This window comes from Globicephala melas, chromosome 6 (genome assembly GCF_963455315.2).
Source record: "Globicephala melas chromosome 6, mGloMel1.2, whole genome shotgun sequence".
NCBI classification, from domain to species: domain Eukaryota; kingdom Metazoa; phylum Chordata; class Mammalia; order Artiodactyla; family Delphinidae; genus Globicephala; species Globicephala melas.
The window spans coordinates 4,757,896-4,777,295 of record NC_083319.1 but is presented as its reverse complement, the minus strand read 5'-3'; the positions used below and the strand labels follow the sequence as shown (position 1 = coordinate 4,777,295).

Genomic DNA, 19,400 nt, shown 5'->3' with positions numbered 1-19,400 from the left:
GGGCCTTAGTTTTCATTCCATTGCCAAAGGGGTTCGTGATCCCCAAACGTTTGGAGAGTCAGTTTCGTGTTCTATTTTTTATTTTTTCAACCCAACATGTGTGTTCCCAGCTCATTAAGGACAGAGATTTTGTTAGGCACAGTTTACACCCTTTAACCGAACCTGCCAATCTTCCTGAACCACTCCCTCCCACCAAAGATGGGACACGCACCATACTGTCGTCTGCTGAGGAATGGGGCGGGGGCAGAGCTGTGCTGAGGATATGGGGGGGTGTCCACTGCCAAGTGTGGCAGGGGGACCCATGGGGCATTTGTCCAGGCTCCTTTGGGTACCTCTGGGCTGCTCACCTACCAGGTGTGGCCCCAGCCCTGGTGGGAGGGGGCAGCAGGGGGGTCCTGGGTTTGGCTGGGGTCTCAGAAGATATGGGGCCCCGGTGGGTGAGTTAGGGATGGAATCCCTGACAGTGATGCCTTCCAACAGTGCTGGGGAGAACGAGCGCCCCCCTTTCTCTCGCTGAGGGGGGAGGATTTCCTTCTGAGAGTTTTGTCACTGTCGTATTAATTCATTCAATGGATATTTTTAAAGGGCACTTGTATTAGTTAGTCTCCTAGGGCTGCCATCACCAAGTACCACAGATCAGGTGGGCTTAAAACAACAGAAATGTATTGCCTTAGAGTTCTGGGGGCTTGAAGTCTGAAATCAAGGTGGTGGCAGGGCCATGCTCTTTCCAAAACCTGTCAGGGAGAATCCGTTCTCCGAGCTGCTGGGGGAAGCCAGCATCTTTGGCATCCCCTGGCTGTAGATGCATCATCTCATGCCTTCGTCTGTCTTCTCGTGGCCGTCTTCTCTCTGTGCCTCTGTCTCGATAGAGTGTTCTCCCCTTATCTCTTCTTCTTAGAAGGACAGCAGTCGTACTGGACTAAGGGCTCACCCTACTCCAGTATCACTTCATCTTAATTTGTATCTTTTTTTTTTTGGCGGTACGCAGGCCTCTCACTGCTGTGGCCTCTCCCGTTGCGGAGCACAGGCTCCGGACGCGCAGGCTCAGCGGCCATGGCTCACGGGCCCAGCCGCTCCGCGGAACGCGGCATCCTCCCGGACCAGGGCACGAACCCGTGTCCCCTCCATCAGCAGGCGGACTCTCAACCGCTGCGCCACCAGGGAAGCCCCTTAATTTATATCTTAATCACATCTGCAAAGACCCTGTTTCCATATCAGGTCGCAGTCACAGGCACCAGGATAGATAGAACGTCAATCTATCTTTTTGGGGGACACAATTCGATCCATAACAGGTACCTACTATGTGTCCAACACAGTCAGGTGCTTCAGATCCAAGAGCCCCACGGGGTTTACGGTCTAGCAGGGAGATGGGAATAAACAAAACAAACCACCACAGGTGACTCAAGGTGCTGGGAAGGTGACAAACCGAGGGGGCCATAGGGAGGGTGGCTGGGAGGGGCGACCTGACACCAGGCCCCAGGTGGTGGGGGAAGCCCCCCGAGGAAGAAGCTTTGCAGGCGGAAGGGGGAGCCGGAGCAGGCGGAGGTGCGTTTCCGGCAGGGGAACCGCAGGTGCAAAGGCCCTGCCTTCAACTCACGGGTGATGCCTTCTAAGAGCTTAATATGACGTGGCTAGAGTGTGTGAGCGCCGTGAGAGCAGAGGGGACAGGGCCAGGTGGTGCTAGCCCTGCAGCCTCGGGAGGGAGTTGGTTTTGTTCTAAGTTCAGGGAAAGCCATTGCAGGATTTTAGACGGGGAGGTCACGCTCTCTGATTTCTGATGCTTGGCCGGCCGCTTGAGCTGGGAGGGGCAGCTGGAGGGAGACCAGGCAGTTTCCGCCAAGACAAAGCACAGCCTGGACTGGGTTCTGGATGTGGAGATGGGAGCCGAGGGCTGCCTGGGGATGGAGTTGACCGAGTGGCTGGTAGGAGGCATCCAGGGGAGCCCCGGGTTCTGGCTGGAGACCCTGGGTGGATGGAGATTGTACCTAGTGAAGTGGGGACAGCCGGTGGAGGAAGAAGTTTCTGGAAGAAATTTTTGAATATGTTTACATTTTGCTTTGTATATTATCATCCAGTAAAATTGACCTTTGGGGGTGCAGTTCTATGAATTTTAACCCACGTAGATTCATAGGCCCACCAGCACAATCAAGACACAGAACAGTCCATCTCCCCAGAGAGCTCCCTCGAGCTGCCCCCCTTGTAGCCACACCCTCCTCTCCCGGCCCCCCCCCACCCCGTCCTCAGCAAACACTGATCTCTGTCACTACAGCTTTGTCTTTTTGAAAACGTCTTGTAAATGGAGTCGCACAGCATGTGAGAGGCTTCCTTTGCTCGGCACAGTGCCCTCAAGGTGCTCGTGTTGTTGCCGTCAAGCATGGTCCTTTTTATTGCCGGGGAGCATCCTGCCCCCAGCACTGCAGTTCCGTCCATTGTTGCAGGAAGGGGGACCCCTTCCAGGGCCCAGGTGGGCTCTTGTCTAACACTTGGCAATGAATCGTCCGAGGAGACACACGTGCTGACAAAGCAGGAGACTTTATTGGGAAGGGGCACCCGGACGGAGAGCAGCAGGGTAAGGGAGCCCAGGAGCCCTGCTCTGCCACGTGGCTCGCAGTCTCGGGGTTTATGGTGATGAGGTGAGTTTCCGGGTGGTATCTGGCCAATCATCTTGCTTCACCCATATTTTTTCTGACTCAGGGTCCTTCCTGGTGGCGCGCGCATCTCTCAGCCAAGATGGATTCCAGCGCGAGGGTTTCTGGGAGGTTGGTAGGACATATTATGGGCTGGCGTCTCCTTCCCCTTTTGGGCCCCTCCCAAATTCTTCTGGCCAGTTTTTGGCTGCAGCACCGGGTTACTTATCAGGACCTCCTGTTGTGAGACAACTCAGGGAAGCAGTCATCGTCATGCCGTCATGCCGGGCCAAGGTGAGCGGTTTCAATCAACGGTTCCCTAACACATTCGCTCAGAGAAGGGAATTTCAGTTGCTTCCAGTTTGGGGCAGCTATGAATAGAGCAGCTCTGAAAATTCGTGTAAAGGTTTGGGTATGAACATAAGCTTTCATTTCTCTTGAGTGAATCCCCGGGTGTGGGATTGTAGGGTCATATGATACATGTGTGTTTAACTTTATAAGAAACTGCAGAACGGTTTTCCCAAGTGGCTGTGCCCCCAGAGGAAGAGTTCTGGTTTTTTAAAATTTTATTTTATTTATTTATTTTTTTTTTTTGCGGTACGTGGGCCTCTCACTGTTGTGGCCTCTCCCGTTGTGGAGCACAGGCTCCGGACGCGCAGGCTCAGCGGCCATGGCTCACGGGCCCAGCCGCTCCGCGGCACGTGGGATCCTTCCGGACCGGGGCACGAACCCGCGTCCCCTGCATCGGCAGGCGGACTCTCAACCACTGCGCCACCAGGGAAGCCCCAGAGTTCTGTTTTGACCTGTTGCTGTGAGGTGCCCTTGAGGCATGGGAGCATTTGGACGTCCAAGTCTGAAGGGCAGGCAACCCAGTCCTGGGCTTAGAGATGACCCCCGACGCCATGGGAGCGTGTGAGGCTCTGAGAACAAGGAGGAAGGTGAGGGCTGGCCTGGGATGGAGCTCTGGGAAGTTGGGCGGTGAAGGCAGCACATGGAGAGCAAGGAGCCATAGAGGGGAGAAAATCGGGAAGGATGGTGCCCCAAAGCCCAGCGGGCGGAGCATGTCCAGGGGGCATGGGCATCAGTGTCCAGTGCCACTGAGGGGTCCAGACAGAGGATGGCCAGGTGGGTCCGTGGACTTAGCAACATGGAGGTCAAAGGTGACCTTGGGAGGGCAGATTTGGGGGAGTCGGGGACAAAGCCCATCTTGGGTGGATTCCAGGGTGAATGCAGAAGATGTTAAAAGGATGAATGAGGGGTAAAAAAACCAAACGTGGTGTCGATAAGGCTTTCCAGAGGTTTGATCATGAAAGGGAGCAGGGAAATGGAGTACAAGCTGGTGGGGAGTTTGAGGGAAGGAAAGGGTTCTTCCTGAAAAGAGGGAGGGACCGCAGCACCCTGGGGTTCTGGTGATGATGCCGAGAAAACAGAAAGGAACAGCAGGGGAAACTGCTGGAGAAAGCCATCAGCGAGGGGCAGAGGGCCTGAGAGGATGGGGGTGGGGGGGGCGGGCTTCCATGATGTACAAGGAGAAGAGAACAGGTGCGAGCTGACAGACAATATTTCGGCCAGAAACCCCGCATCTTACACTTCTAAAGACCCCATATCGTCCCGGCAACCGAAGGCAGCCATCCTCGGGGCTCCGAGGTCTCTTTGTAATGAGTCGATAGCGGCACATCTTGGTGTCAAAGAGAAGATTGCGTTTGAATTCAGACTCTTTCATTTGCTAGTTTATGGTCCAGGGCAAGTCTCTTCAATTTTCCCGAGCCTCAGTTTCCCCATCTGTGAAATGGGATCCTACTGTTTGGAGGACTGTCTGAGCACTTGTAGGTCAGTTCAAGGCCTGACGTGCAGTAGGTGCTTGCGAAATGGGAGCCCTTGTTATTTGCAAGGAGTCAGTATTTAGTTACCTGAACAAAACCCCATTTCCACGGGTGCATGGCTCACCTGGGGGACCCTCTCCAGCCAAGTTGAATCCCTGGATCTCTGCTCCTGTCTGGCTCTCTGCCCCGCCCCCAGCTTGGGGATTGGAGGGACCTTATTAGCTGTAACTGGGGCTAATGAGGCATGGGCAGGACAGACAGGGCTGGAGTGGGGGCTCCTGCCCTGGCTGGGCCGCTTCTCTACCCCACAACAGGGGGAGCCCAGAGTGGGTCATTTTGAAGGCTTGCTGGCACGCTGCCCATATCAAACATGTTTTATTTATTTATTTTTAATTAATTTATTTATTTGGTCACGTCGGGTCTTAGTCGCGGCACGCGGGATCTTCATTGTGGCATGCGGAATATAGTTCCCTGACCAGGGATTGAACCCGGGCCCCCTGCATTGGGAGCACGGAGTCTTAACCACTGGACCACCAGGGAAGTCCCTCAGCACGTTTTAGATTTACAGGTGCTCCCTTATATGTACACACGTACCTGCCCCACCTGCACGCGTGAATCCACTTCCACAAGCAGCGGTCACACACACACATCACACGCTCCACCGCCTTCACGCAGCCCAGGGCACAGAGGCTGACCCGCAGGACGAGCCGAGCCTTCTGCAGAAGCCCAGGGTCGACGAGGGGCCTCGTCTGGGCTGCCCTGGCCTCGGGGAGTCCGGGTGCCTCTCCCCCATTTGGAGTTGCCTCTTTCCACTCTGTGGGGAAATGCCCACCTCTGGATTCCTTTTTTTAAAATATCTTTTTTTAAATTGAAGTATAGTCGATTTGCAATGTTGTGTTAATTTCTGGTGTACAGCAAAGTGACTCAGTTATACATATATATATATATATATATATACATTCTTTTTTATATATTCTTTCCCATTATAGTTTAATCATAGGATAACTATATCGTATCGAATATAGTTCCTTGTGCTATACAGGAGGGCCTTGTTGTTTATCCATTCTATATATAAAAGCTTACATCTGCTAACCCCAACCTCTCACTCCACCCCTCCCCCAACCCTCTCCCCCTTGGCAACCACAAGTCTGTTCTGTACGTCTGTGAATCTGTTTCTGTTTCATAGTTAGGTTCATTTGTGTCATGTTTTAGATTCCACATATAAGTGATATCACATAGTATTTGTCTTTCTCTTTCTGACTTACTTCCCTTAGTATGACAATCTCTAGGTCCATCTGTGTTGCTGCAAATGGCATTATTTCATTCTTTTTTACGGCTGAGTAGTATTCCATTGTATGTACGCACCACATCTTCTTTACCCATTCCTCTGTCAATAGACATTTACGTTGTTCCGTGTCTTGGCTATTGTGAATAGTGCTGCTATGAACATAGGGGCGCGTGTAGCTTTTTGAATTAGAGTTTCGTCTGGATATATACCCAGCAGTTCGATTGCTGGATCATATGGTAATTCTGTTTTTAGTTTCTGAGGAACCTCCATACTGTTCTCCATAGTAGCAGCACCAACTTACATTCCCACCAACAGTGTAGGGGGGGTTCCATTTTCTCCACACCTTCTCCAGCATTTGTTATTTGTAGACTTTTTAATGATGGCCATTCTGACCGGTGTGACCACCTCTGGATTCCTACCCACCTCTCCCATCCCACTCTGTCAGCCTGAGCAGTTTCCTACATGGACCCCATCACTACCCCTGCCCCACGGAGAGGGGCATCAGGATTTTGTTTGGGGAGGGGACTGGGCTTGCCCCCTTCAGCCTTGCCCCTTCCACGTGGAGGTTTTTCCCCAAGCCCAAACCCAGTCACGTCACTGCCCTGAACAACACCCTTCAGTGGCTTCCCATTGACCTTAGAAACTCCGTTCCCGTGGACCACACATCCTTCCTCTCGCCTCCCTGGGCAGCCTGGGCCCTGAGTCCTCACAGGCCAGCCCCCCGCCCGGAGCTGGGGCCCTCTGACTCGCCTCAGGGCTGCTCCTCCTGCCTGCAGCACAACGCACCCCGTCCTCCCCTCCTGTCTGGCAAACGCCTCATTCCTCAGGGCTTGGCTCGCAGGGCGCCTCTCCGGGCTCCCCGCAGGCTGGAGAGCTGGGCGGCCAGCCCTTGCCTCCCCTCCTCTGGCCGTCAAAGAGCACAGCAATCCCACTGCATTGTCACAGGTGCGTGGCTGCACGCACACTCCTGTACCCAGCCGCCCTCCCCCTTCCCCACCCTGGGCTCTGAGCTCTGAGAGGACAGGGTCTGGGTCTGTGCTCTTGACCCTGTGAGGCCACAGCACTGAGAACCAGGCAGGAATGCTGTGCATTCGTTGAAATGATTCGCTCATTCGTTCATGAACAAATGGGTCTTAATATTCGTAACTCTTTCGGAGGAGAAGGGGTCTGGAATCCGGGAGCCAGGAGGTGGGTAGACAAAACCAACGGGCTGGCCCTCCACCATCACGCCCAGCACCCCTCACATTTCCCCCCTCTCCCCCGACCCAGGCCTGGCCCTTCCCTCCAGGGTGTTGAGCCCTCCCACAGGGGAAGAGGTGAGCTTGCTTTAGTCAACCAGCCTGGTCATACCCACCGTGTGTCCCCCAAGCCACACGCCCGAGCCCCCCAGCACCCCTCCATCAGCCTCTCTCCTGTTGGCTGGGAAGCTGCCTCTGGCTTCATAATGGGTAATAGGATTTATCAATAGACTGGAGGAGGTGATGTATGTTAAAGCACTTAATATAAAAGGACTTCGCACAGAAGCCCAAATCTGATTTGGCAATGAACTCAGCTGCCAGCCTGACTGCGTTCCAGGAGATGCAGCAGCTGGCGTTTATCCACGTGACCCTGAGAGAGCCAGGTCACGCCAGGTGGCCGAGGCCTTGCACACCCGCGCCCCGCCGCTCGGCTTTCAGTGTCCCCTCTTCTCGGGGTCTCAGGGCTTGACTTGAAGCCTTTTGACCCAGACGGTTCAAATTCTCCAGCATCCAGGAGCCCTCTTTCCACTAGTACCCTAGCCCTGCCCCCATTCCACTAATTAGCTATGAGTCCAATATTTTATAGGCTTCCCTTAGCGAGATCCCCAGCTATGGCCTTCTCATTGCTGGTCACCTCTTGATCCAGCCTCTCTGGGATCAGGAGAGGTTCTCCTGACCATCGCTTGCTTCCTTGAAGGCTGCCAATCTCTCCACGCTGCTGTGTACCAGCCAAAGACACGGTCTCTCCCTTAATCCCCCAAAGAAGATCTAACACCCCCAGGCCACGGTGATCCTTCGCACGTGGACTCACAGGCTGGGGCGAGCCCAGGAGAATGATCACGTACAAAGAGAACACTTCAAAGGATGGCCATTAGCCAGCACTGACCTGGAGACCCAGCCATTGGCCGTGGCCGCCGGCTGCCTGGGAGGGGCAGCCCCTGGACCACCTCTGTCGTGAGCCCCCAGCCCCCTCTCATGGCTGCATCCTTCCTCCCTGGAGTCCAGGCCTCCAGCCCCAGATGCATGAGCCCCTCCACAAGGGAAGTGCCCTTCTCGAGGTCAGCCTTCTCCCTCATGTGTCCACCCTCACGTGCTAACATCTCCAGGCCAGCATAGGCTCGGGGTTCGCTTCCCTATAAACCCAGCAGCCCACTGAACTGTTTTTCCCCAAACAAAAGAACAGTCTTTCCCCAGAAATAAATGCTCTCTCTGACAAGAGAAATGGGAAGGCGCTGCTGGAGGCTTTCAAATAGAAACTTGTTTCAAGCGACTCTGACCTTCAAGGTGTCCAGAAATACGCCCATCCGCTCCCAGAAGGCTGCACACGCAATGCCGTTTGGACAAGGGGTGAAGTGGGGGAGACGCCAGGAAGAGGCGATCAATTACCAAGACCGCCTGGGGTCCTGGGCTCTCCCGAGCGCCCCACCTGTGCTCACCGAGGGGTCCCTGTGACTGCCCTGAGATCCTGGCAAGTTTGACCATCGAGGGGAACCAGCCCCGGCCCCCTCCTCCCTGCCCGGCTCCGGCCCCCGGCTCTCTCGCTCGCCTAAACTTACCACTTCCCCATCTTTCCCCCAGGAGCCGATGACATCACTCTTTCCGGCAGCCAGGAGTTGACCTACATTCCTCCACCCTCCTGTCTGGGAGGCGCTCCAAACACCCCGCTTCTCTCACCCTGTGGAGAGGAGGGCCCGGCTCACGATTTTGATTTTCGTGGCGCACTGGTGCCAGGCCCGTGTCCAGATGGCACTCCCGCCGGCAGGGCCCAGGGCGCTGCCCGCCCCTCCCTGCGGGGCAGGGCACGCTGGCGCCTGGTACGGGCTGGTGCCCCTGCCGTCCGACGACTGCTTCGTGCTTCGCGCGGCTGTCAGGCCCCCGGCCGGGCCCGGCAGGTGGACAGGAGGGGGTGAAGTCAGCGTGTCGGTCTCCTCCTGGCAGGAGCAGGGCACATTTCCCTGAGAACTCAGGTTGTCTGGGGTGGCCTTCCCGTGCAGGTGAGGCTCAGTCCTGCCTCCGTCATGGTCCCCTGGGGCTCGTTAGGGACTCATCAACTAGAGAAAAAGAAACAACTTAGCGACTTAGAGGAGAAGGCAGCCGTGGCCTCCTCTCTGGAGGGCAGGCAGCCCGGCCAGCTTCTGATGGGTGGGTGGGGACACCCAGGCCAGGCCTTGAGAGGGGTCAGGGGTCGGGCCAGAGGGCCATGGCTCACCATGTGGGTGAGTAGGGGTAGGGCTGCCAGATAAAACGCAGGATACCAGCTAAATCCGAAATTCCGGTGAGCCACGAACAATGTTTTTAGTGTAAGCGTGTGTCCCAGATATTTCATGGGACATACAGGCAAACCTTGTTTTATTGCTCTCACTTTATTGAACTTCGCAGATAATGTGTTTTTTTATAAATTGAAGGTTTGTGGCAACGCTGCATCGAGCAATTCTGTCGGTGCTGGTTTTCCAGCAGCGTTTGCTCAGTTCAGGTCTCTGTGTCGCATGTTGGTAATTCTCGCACTACTTCAAACTTTCTTTCATTATTATTACATTGGTTGTGGTGAACAGTGATCTGTGATGTTACTGCTGCAACTCACCAAAGGCTCAGTTGATGGTTAACATTTTTCGCAATATAATATTTTTTTAGTCAAGGTAGGTACATTTTTTAAGACATAATACTATTGCACACTTAATAGACTACAGTATAGTGTAAACGTAACTTTTATATGCACTGGAAAACCAGAATAATTCATGTGGTTCACTTTATTGCGATATTTGCTTTATTGGTCTGGAATTGAACCCGCAATATCTCCGAGACACGCCTGTACTTATACTAAAAAATGATTCAGTGTCTACCTGAAATTCAAAGTTAACCAGGCATGCTATATTTTTATTTGCTAAATCTGGCAATTGTAGTGACAGGAGGCCCTTCATGGAAGTGACTCTCAGAGGACAGTGGGCGCGTCCCAAGGGGCCTGGAGAAAAGGCCAGCTGATCTCAGCGGGGGGGGGGGGGGGCTCTGGAGTAGGGTGTTGGCAGGACAGCATGGATAAGGGGACCTGTTCCTCGGGGCTGGGCACCTGGGGGCTGCCGAATAAGGACAATCTTTGTTCCTGGGAATCCCCCCAGATTCCCACTGATGTCACTTGTTGGCTATTAGCAATGGCAAAGCAGCTGGTATTTATGGGGGGCTCCCTATGTGCCCGACCCTGTGCTGAGCACGCCCCATGGGCCAGCCCATCTTCATCCTCTCAATAGCCCTGTCCCGTGGAAACCGTCAAGTCCCCCGATTTATGGACCCGGAGACTAAGACCCTGCGGTCACCTGCCACCACACTGCTCCAGCCACGATACTGCCTGGCTTTCACTGAGCCGTTAAGGCTCATCCATGCCAGATGCTGTGCAAAGAGCCTCTGTGCATCGTCTCCTCCCTCCCTTCCTTTCCTCCTTCGTTCATTCAGCCGCTATCGATTGAGAGCCCACTGCGTGCCAAACAGTATATTAGGCACCCATGAACAACTAAATAGAAAAGTTGAAAAGCTAAGATGTAATTCAACCCTTCCAAACTGCAAGCGAAAGGTCTGAGATCCGGAGAAGTGACTCGCTCGAGGTCACCCAGGCAGATCAGGAGCAGGGAATCTGCTCTGACTCTGGCTACTGACTCAGTGTCTCTGTTCCTCCGTTACCCCCCATTCTTACGGAGCCACTCCTGCTGCCATCCAAAGGGTCAAAGCCCTGGGATTCTGTGATGGGGCAGGCAGCAGATCCTGATGGGCTGGGAGTGGACTGCTGGCCAGCCTTGCCCTGTCCCTCTCTCATTATTAAATAATATTCCCTGATGGATGAGCCGAAAAGTGCTGTGTAGCGGGGTCAGGCGGCTCAGATGATGGTTTTCTGGTGAGATTGATGGTTCTCAAAGGTCAAATTCAGAAAGTAATTCCCTAGGAAAATTGATCGCGTGGATGCAGAAATACTCGGGCCAGCGGCAGAGCCAGGAGTCTGGACCACCCACCTGCGTCTAGACGCAGGCTGCAGTTGGCGTTAGAAAGAAAGTTAGGAAAGGGAGCTTCTTTCTCCAGCATTTCCTAGGCTGAGGCTGGGCCTCCGAATTGGTAGTGGGCTTGGGGGAGTATCTGTCCGGTGGCCCCTCCCCACTGGCCTTCATTATCCAAGTGGAATCAACATAAGGCAAGTGCCGGGAGAGACAGGCCAATAGAATATGGTGATGAAATCCAAGTCCGGCACCCGACAGTTCTGGGTTCAAATCCAGCCTCTTCCACCCAGAGACCTGGGGGTGAGTTCGTGACACTTGACCTACTACAATCTTATATCCTTACCTGTAAAATGGGAAGAGTGATGCCTTCTGGGTTTTCACAAGGATTCAGTTAATAATGCACGTCACCTGTCCACCTATGAGTGCTCTATATTTATATATGCTTGCTTATTTATTTTAATTTCATCTCCCGAGGGCCTTCTGGAATAGGGAAGGGAAACCTCAGGACAGCAGCCTGAGGGCGGGGAGGAAAGGACATGACTGTGTCCTTTGGGGGAACTGTGGGCAGGTTGGATTTCTCTGAGCCTATGTCTGTGTGAGAGCCAGCACTGGAGGACCCCAGGCCGCCACCCCCTTCTTAAAGTGGGGCTCACCAGCTGTGTGGCCTTGCGCCTCTTGCTGAACTTCTCTGTGCCTCATTTTCTTGTCTGTAAAATAGAGATAATAGCAATAAACCTTTCATGAGGTTCTTGTGAAGAACCGACACATTTGTTCAAAGAAAGCTCTCAGGACCCCGTCTCTAGACACTCATAAAGATAAGAAATGAGAAAACCAACAGGACACTAGCGTTTGCCCAGCGCTTACATGCATGTCTTCAGGGCCATGTCTCAGTTGCTCCTTAGGACAACCATATGAGGTAGGTGCCACTGCCATCCCTATTTTACAGATGAGAAAACAGAGGCCGAGGAACTTCAGCAACCCTCCTAAGGTCACACAGGAAGTGGCAGAACATCCCAGGCTAGGGCGACGAGGGGCCAGGGCTACCATTTTACAATCAGCAGGAAAGGCAAGAGGAGTATGAACCCCAAATGAGCACCTGTGTGCGAGGCTGGGTGACACGGCAGATGCATTACTTATGTCCATTCGCTCATCCCCTATTCAGGAATGACCGAGGTCACCGATCCTCACAACAGCCCGTGGTGTGACCAGGGTTGTTGCTCCCCATTCTCCAGGTGAGAAAACTAGGACTCAGATTAGTGAAGAATTTGTGCAGGGCCACCCAGCATGTGCACTGGGAGCGGGTCGAAGCCCTGCCCGCTGATCCCAGGACCCCAGTGCCCGCCACACTGGGCCACCACGGCATGCGGACGTTCAGTGTGGGCTCTGGCGTCAGGCTGCCCGGATTCAAGTCTTGGGTCTGCCCCTTACCAGCTGGAGGGCCTCAGGCAGCTCACTTCACCGCTCCAGGCCGCAGTTTCCCCGTCTGTATAATGCAGATAATAACAGTATGTCATTCATAGGATGGTTGGTAAAGGCTGAAGTGTTTATCCGTGAGTTCTCAGAATGGTGCCTTATATCAGCTGTGTTCACCCAGCAAGACTTTCTTTAAGGTGCAACGTGCTAGGTTGATACAAATAGTAAAACAAACCTTTGAAGCTTTGCAGGAGAGAGATTGCAGTAAAACCCTGGTTCCCAGGCTTTAGTCACTCAGGTAACGCCCTCACTACTTCCCATATTTTCCAGTTAGTTATTCATTTGTTTGTTTAGCAACAGATGTACTGAAATGTAATTTACAAGCCGTAACATATCCATTTAAAGTGCACAATTCAGTGGCTTTTGGTATATTCACAGAGTTGTGCAACCATCCCTATGGTCAACTTTAGGGCATTTTCGTTTCCCCAAAAAGAAACCCTGTACCATCTATCAGTCACTCCCATTCTCCCCTCTCCCCAGCCCCTGGCAACCACGAGTCTACTTTCTGTCTGTTCTGGGCATTTCATATCAGTGGAATCATACAATATGTGGCCTTTTGTGTCTGGCTCCTTCGTGTAGCATGATGTCTTCCAGGTTCACCCACGCTGTAGCAGGTGTCGTGCTTTGTTCCTTTTTATGGGTGAATAATATTCCATGGTGTATATACACCACATTTGGTTTTTCTGTTGATGGACATATGAGTTGTTTCTACCTTGTGACTATTATGAATAACACTGCAGTGAACATTCATGTACATGTTTTTGTGCAGATGTGTTTTCGTTTCTCTTGGGTATATACTTGGGAGGGGAATTGCTGGGTCATATGGTGAGTCAGTTTCACTTTTGAGGAAAGTTTTCCAAAGTCACTCACAACACTTTACATCCCCACCGGCAGTGTACGCGGCTTCCATTTCCTCCAGATTCTCACAATCATTTTCTTGTTATTATCTGTGGTTTTGACACTAGCCATTCGAAGGATGTGAGGTGGTAACCTTGTAATTTGCTTGCATTTCTGTGATGGTTAGTGATGTGAGCATGTGCTTGTTGGCCATTTGTGTATCTTCTTGGAAGAAATACCTATTCAAATCCTTTCCTAATTTGAAAAATTGAGTTGCTTTTTTATTATTGAGTTGTAAGGGTTCATTATATGTTCTTAGATGTAAGTCTCTCACCAGAGAGAAGATTTTTCTCCCATTCTGTGGGTTATCTGTTCACTTTCCTGATGGCGTCCTCTGAAACACAAAAGTATTTAATTTTGATGAAGTCCAATGTATCTATTTTTTCTTCTGTTACTTGTACTTTTGGTGTCATGTGTAAGAAATCACTGTTTAATCCAAAGTCATGAAGATTTACCCCTGTGTTTCCTTTTCAGAGTTATCTAGTTTTAGCTCTTACATATAGGTTTTTGATCCTTTTTTTTTTTTTTTTTTGCTGTACGCGGGCCTCTCACTGGTGTGGCCTCTCCCGCTGCGGAGCACAGGCTCCAGACGCGCAGGCTCAGCGGCCATGGCTCACGGGCCCAGCCGCTCCGCGGCATGTGGGATCTTCCCGGACGGGGGCACGAACCCGCGTCCCCTGCATCGGCAGGCGGACTCCCAACCACCGCGCCACCAGGGAAGCCCCTTTTGATCCATTTTGAGTTAACTTTTGTTTATGGCGTGAGGTTGAGTTCTAATGTCAGGCTTTTGCATAAGGATATTGCACATGATTTATTTATTTACTTAATAATTTCTTCAAATAATATGCTTTTAAACTTTGACCTTTGGCCAAATAACATTTTTGAGATTCCCAGGCTTGGTGAGTCTGTCACTTAAAAAAAAAAAAATACTGTGTAATCAAAAATAAACAAAATCGATTAAACTCTTTTATAGTTCTAGCCCGCATCTCCCCCAGTCATGTCGTATGCTCCACTTTGGGAGATGATGCTTATTGCAATGAGCATTGGGACGAGGGAAGGTATAGCAGGGGCTGATGGGAGGTCCTCCCTGCAGAAGCGACATTTGGCCTTGAACCTGACACGCCCACTAGGTGTTAGCTTTAGGAGAAAGGGGCGGAGCCTGGCAGCTCGATCCAAGCGGAGGGAACTGCATTGCGCAGAGGTCTAGAGGAAAGCAGGATCAGAACACATGCTGGACAGAGATGGGAAGGGACACAGAGACATGGAGAGACATAGAGGGACACAAAGAGAGACCCAGAAAGGTGAAGCCCCCCCACCCAACACACACAGCGCATTACTCCCTGCAATGCGCTCCCTGCAAAAGTCAGGAAGTCTGAGAAGCGGTTCCATTGACTGGGTTCTGTTTCTGTGCCAGCCCTGGCGAGGCTTCCCCCACACTGTGTGGGCTCCTCCTGGCAGCCCTGCCCAGCAGGGAACTTCTTCTCTCCCCGATAGAGGAGGCACAGTGCTCATTCCAGGGCTCAACCGGGGAGGGCAGGGAAGCCAAGACACCCTCTGGGAGATGAAGATGGTGGGCGGGGCTGGCCAGCACGGGGTGGGGCAGAGCCAGGGTCAGGGAAGGAAGTCTGGATTTGGATCCAGAGTAACCTCTAAACTGCACGACCTTGGGCAGGCTTCTCCCCGGCTGTACCCCGAGCCCCCGCCAGACCTGTCGAGCTCTCACATTCTGTGACTCCCTCTACCATCATCATTATAACATGCTACTCAGAGTCAGCTGCCCTTTTACAAATTTTTAACAAGCCAAGGTCAGTGTTAACACCCAAAGTTGAGATGGCAATCTTTGTTTTCTGTAGCTGATATCTGAAAATATCTGATCCTCGGGCCAGAGGCATGGGGTACATTCCTGGTTCCACCCAGCTGGGGTGTTCCTCTCCAGCTAGCTCAGTGGTATGGTAAATAGGAATTCAGATGAAAAAATTAAAACCTTCTGAGGTCAAATACCAGAAGGTTTGTTTTGCAAACAAACTTTTGTTAGACAAAGTCAGCAGGTTTCTTTCCTGCAGGACTTGTCAGAGCCTTTAATATGCTAATGTGCACTGGGACCCTGGGTGGAGGGTGGCAGTCAGGGAGCAGAATGTGAGGGCATTAGGAGAGCATCATATGTGTTGACCAATAAGGTTTAAACACAGAACCTTTCTTTGCCATGGACCATCCTTGGGGTCTAGTGTTCCCAGGAAGAAGGGTCCCCAGTGCCAGCGGGTGCCTGCCCAGCCCTCTCTGTGCCTTTCCCAGAGCTGAGCACATAGTAGACTCACAGTACATATGTGGTAATCGATTGGAACTCCAGGGAAAGAGTGAACAGGCTTTCTCATGCTCTGTTTGTTTCAGCTTTGTGCTGCAGTAAAACCTTGACAGGGCTAAGTGTCCAGGGAAGATGGAGTTAAAATAGCACAGACTTTAGCACTGGCTAATTTCCTTGGACAGGGCCTTCACTCTACATCAGAATTCTATTCCAGAGAGTTCAGAAAACCTCCTTGAACCTGGGACTTGAGAGTCACGAACAGTGCGTGGTGTGTAACATGGAGCGACGGTTTCCCAAACAGGACCCTGACGTACTTGCTTCTCCTCCTGAGAGGAAAGGCCTGTGTGAGCTCAAGAACCAGCCTCCTTCCCCGCCTGGCCTGACTTCCAGTTTTCAAAAACCATTTGTTATCTACTTATAATAAGTAACACCTGCTCACTATAGAGAATGCAGGAAACGTGCAAAGTGACAAAGAAGGAAATAGAAATAATAACTATAATCATTTATAATCCCACCCCTCCCTCAGGACAAGTACAGGAATACCTAGATGTATTGTCTACTGGTGTTTCGGGTATGGATATATGTACTTAAACATAATCAGAAGCTGCATGTACTAGTCTGCTTGGGCTGCCATAATGGAGTGCCACAGACTGGGGAGCTTTAACAACAGACATTTCTTTATTTTCTCACAATTTTGGAAGTTAGAAGTCCAAGATCAAGATGCTACCAGGGTTGGTTTCTGGTGAGACCCCTCTTTCTGGCTTGCAGATGGCCAATTTCTCACTGTGTCCTCACATGGTGGAGAGAGAGCTCTGAGGTCTCTTCCTCCTCTTGTAAGGGCACCAACCCTAGGGGATTAGGGCCCCACCCTTCTGACCTCCTTGAACTTTAATTACCTCTCTAAGGGGTCTCTCTCCAAATACAGTTGCATTGGGGCATTAGGGCTTCAACATGTGAATTTGGTGGGGGGGACACAATTCAGTCCATAACACTATAATACCTACAGTTTGGTATCTTACATTTTTACAATCCATATTCTAAGCCACATTAGCCTCTTGGACTCTGGAGTTGGATATCTCTGCGTTCCAGTTTCAGTCACAGTTCTGGACAGCCCTGTGACTCTGGGCAAGATACTTAACCTCTCTGAGCCTCCATTTCCTCGTCTGTAAAATGAAGGTGACAATAGTACCAGCGTATGGTCTTTTCATTTCTATCTGGAACATTCCCCAAGGCTTGAAGTAGCCTTTGACAACATAATATTTAATGGCTTTATAATACTCCATAGCATGGAGGTGCCCAATTTCCTGTAACCATTCCTCAAGATGATATGAGGGCAGAGAGAAGCTATGAGAAGGAAGGCAGCCCCGGCACTTCTGAAGCCAGCAGGCAGCAGGTTAACTCCAAGCTGCAGGGCTGCTAGGAACCTGGCAACCAGTTTTCCCCATTTGGGATCCTTGCCCGGGAAGGCCGGCCTCACAGCAGTGCTCCAGTCAGATGGAGTCAGAGAAGGCAGGAGGGGAGGCAGGACTGATTTATGAAGCGGGAAGATGCAGGGAGTTAAATATTCATCGTGTGAATAAGCAGAGGCTAAGGGGAGACGCTCTGTCCGGGAGGAGTGTCCCTCAGGGGAAGGTGGGGTTTGAAGAGAAGGGGGAAATTACGAGCTGGAGAAGAAATGCTGGTTTAGCATTCGGGGAACAATCTTTGAGACGATGAGATCCAGAGAGGGGAAATGTTGCACACGCCGGGCGTCACTGGTGGGACGTAGGCGCCTCCGCCCTGGTCCACCCCACTGCCCTCTGCTGCCAGCCAGGCACAGCTTCCTCCCCGCTCTCCATACCCTGGCTCTGGTCCCCCTGACAAAGCATGCTCCATGAGGCGACCGCGGTGATACATAAAATAAGAGCCAGAGCGGGACGCCTCCAACCTTCCAATGGCTTGCAGAACACAACCCAGCCTCCGAACCACGGTCTGGCCTCCTCTTCCCCCTTACCTCATCTTACACCTTACAGGTTGAGCTCTTCTCGGCCCTAGGGTCTTCCCCAGTGCTCTTGTCTCCTTCCAGAAGGTTCTCCCCTCCTTGCCTGAGTAACTCTCGATGTTAAATTGTTCTTCCTGGAAGCCTATCCTGCTGCCCCCAGACTAAGTTAAGACCCACCCATGATCCCCTCTCCTTTGTAGAACACGTGGGCACCTATAACAATCGGCACTAATGAAAGATTTGCATGATCATTATTTTTAAATTAAGTCTATATTAAATTTTAGGGTTTAGGTTTACAGAAAATTGAGCAGATCATGCAAAGAGTTCCTGACACCCGGGTTCCCCACCCAGTTCCACCTGTTATTAACATCTTGCATTAGCGTGATACGTTTGTTATAGTTGATGAACCAGCATTGATACAGTGTTGTCAACTCAAGTCCACAGCTGACACTAGGGCTCTGCCTTGCTGCTCCGTGCTTCTATGGGCTTTGACAAATGTGTAACGCCGTGTGTCCGCCGTGACAGTGTCACGTACAGAATCACTTTGCTGCCCTAAAAATCCCCTGGGCGCCACCTATTCATCCTTCCCGTCCCTCCCCCAATCACTGATCTTTTGATCGTCTCCCCGCTGGACCCTATCCTCCATCAGAGCAGGGACCCCATCTGCTTTGTCGACCATTATACTCACCATTCCCAGCTCGGAGCCTGGCACATAACAGGTGCCCTATACACATTTTTCTTTGTGTATTTTAATAAAAAGAAAACCCTACCAAACACATTATTCTGCAATTTGCTTTTCACAAATATTGACAATATATCTTGGAAATCTTCCCATATGAGAATAGGGAGCACTCTGTCTCTCTAACTTTTTCTTGTGGACGATTTCCAACATGCATACGAAAATAGAATCTACTATGATGAACCAAGTTCACCCAAGTTCAGCAATTCACTCATAGCCTTTCTTGTTTCGTCTGTATCTCTGCCCATGTTTTCCCTTTCTGTGTTCTTCCGAAGCAGATCCCAGACATCAGATACTTTCATCTGTAAATACTCGTGTGTGTCCCTAAAGCCAAGGACTTCTAAAGATGTAACCACAGTACCACCATTGCACTTAATAAACATTAATTTAATATCACCAGATGTAGTCAGTGTTCACATTTCCAGTTGTCTCACGAATATACATTGTTTATCTGAGTTTAGAGGTTGTCTGACCGAGATCCAGATGAGGTCCACGATCTGCACTTGACTGCTTTGCCTTTGAGGTTTCTCCTGATCTGGGTCCCTTCTCCCTCCATGTCAAGTTTTGCCCCTTGCAATTCATCCGTCTTATAAACTATATCATCACTTCCGGGTTTTGTTGCTTGCGTCCCCCTGATGGTGTTTAGTATGTTTCTCTGTCCTCTGTATTTCCTATAAGTTTGTAGCTGGATCCAGAGCGTTGATCAGATTCAAGTTCAGTTTGCCTTGACGAGACTTTTTCTTTGGTTGTCTCTCTCTATTGATGCTCTGTGCCAAGAGCTATCCGTTCGGTAGGGGATGCTACGTGGTGACTTTCAAATTCTGTCCTTCCTTCTTCAGTTATCAGCTGGAATGCTTCTATAAAAAGAAACATCCCCTCATCAACTACTGGTTACCTGGAGGTACCCTTTTTATAGGACGGGCGAGACAAATGCTTGATTCTTTCCCTTTATTTACTGGTTTCAGAATGATGAGTTGCCTATAAATATTTGAATGAATGAATGAATAATACATGTGTGGATGAATTGACAGGGTTTGGGGAGTTGGGATTTCTTT

At 51.3% G+C, this 19,400-nt stretch overlaps 1 protein-coding gene across 4 annotated transcripts in view; it reads left to right on the top strand.

The window, feature by feature from the left end:
• Positions 1 to 19,400, top strand: part of NTNG2 (netrin G2) — a 74,802-nt gene that overhangs the window by 41,470 nt on the left and 13,932 nt on the right. The gene's annotated exons all lie outside the window — the stretch shown is intronic.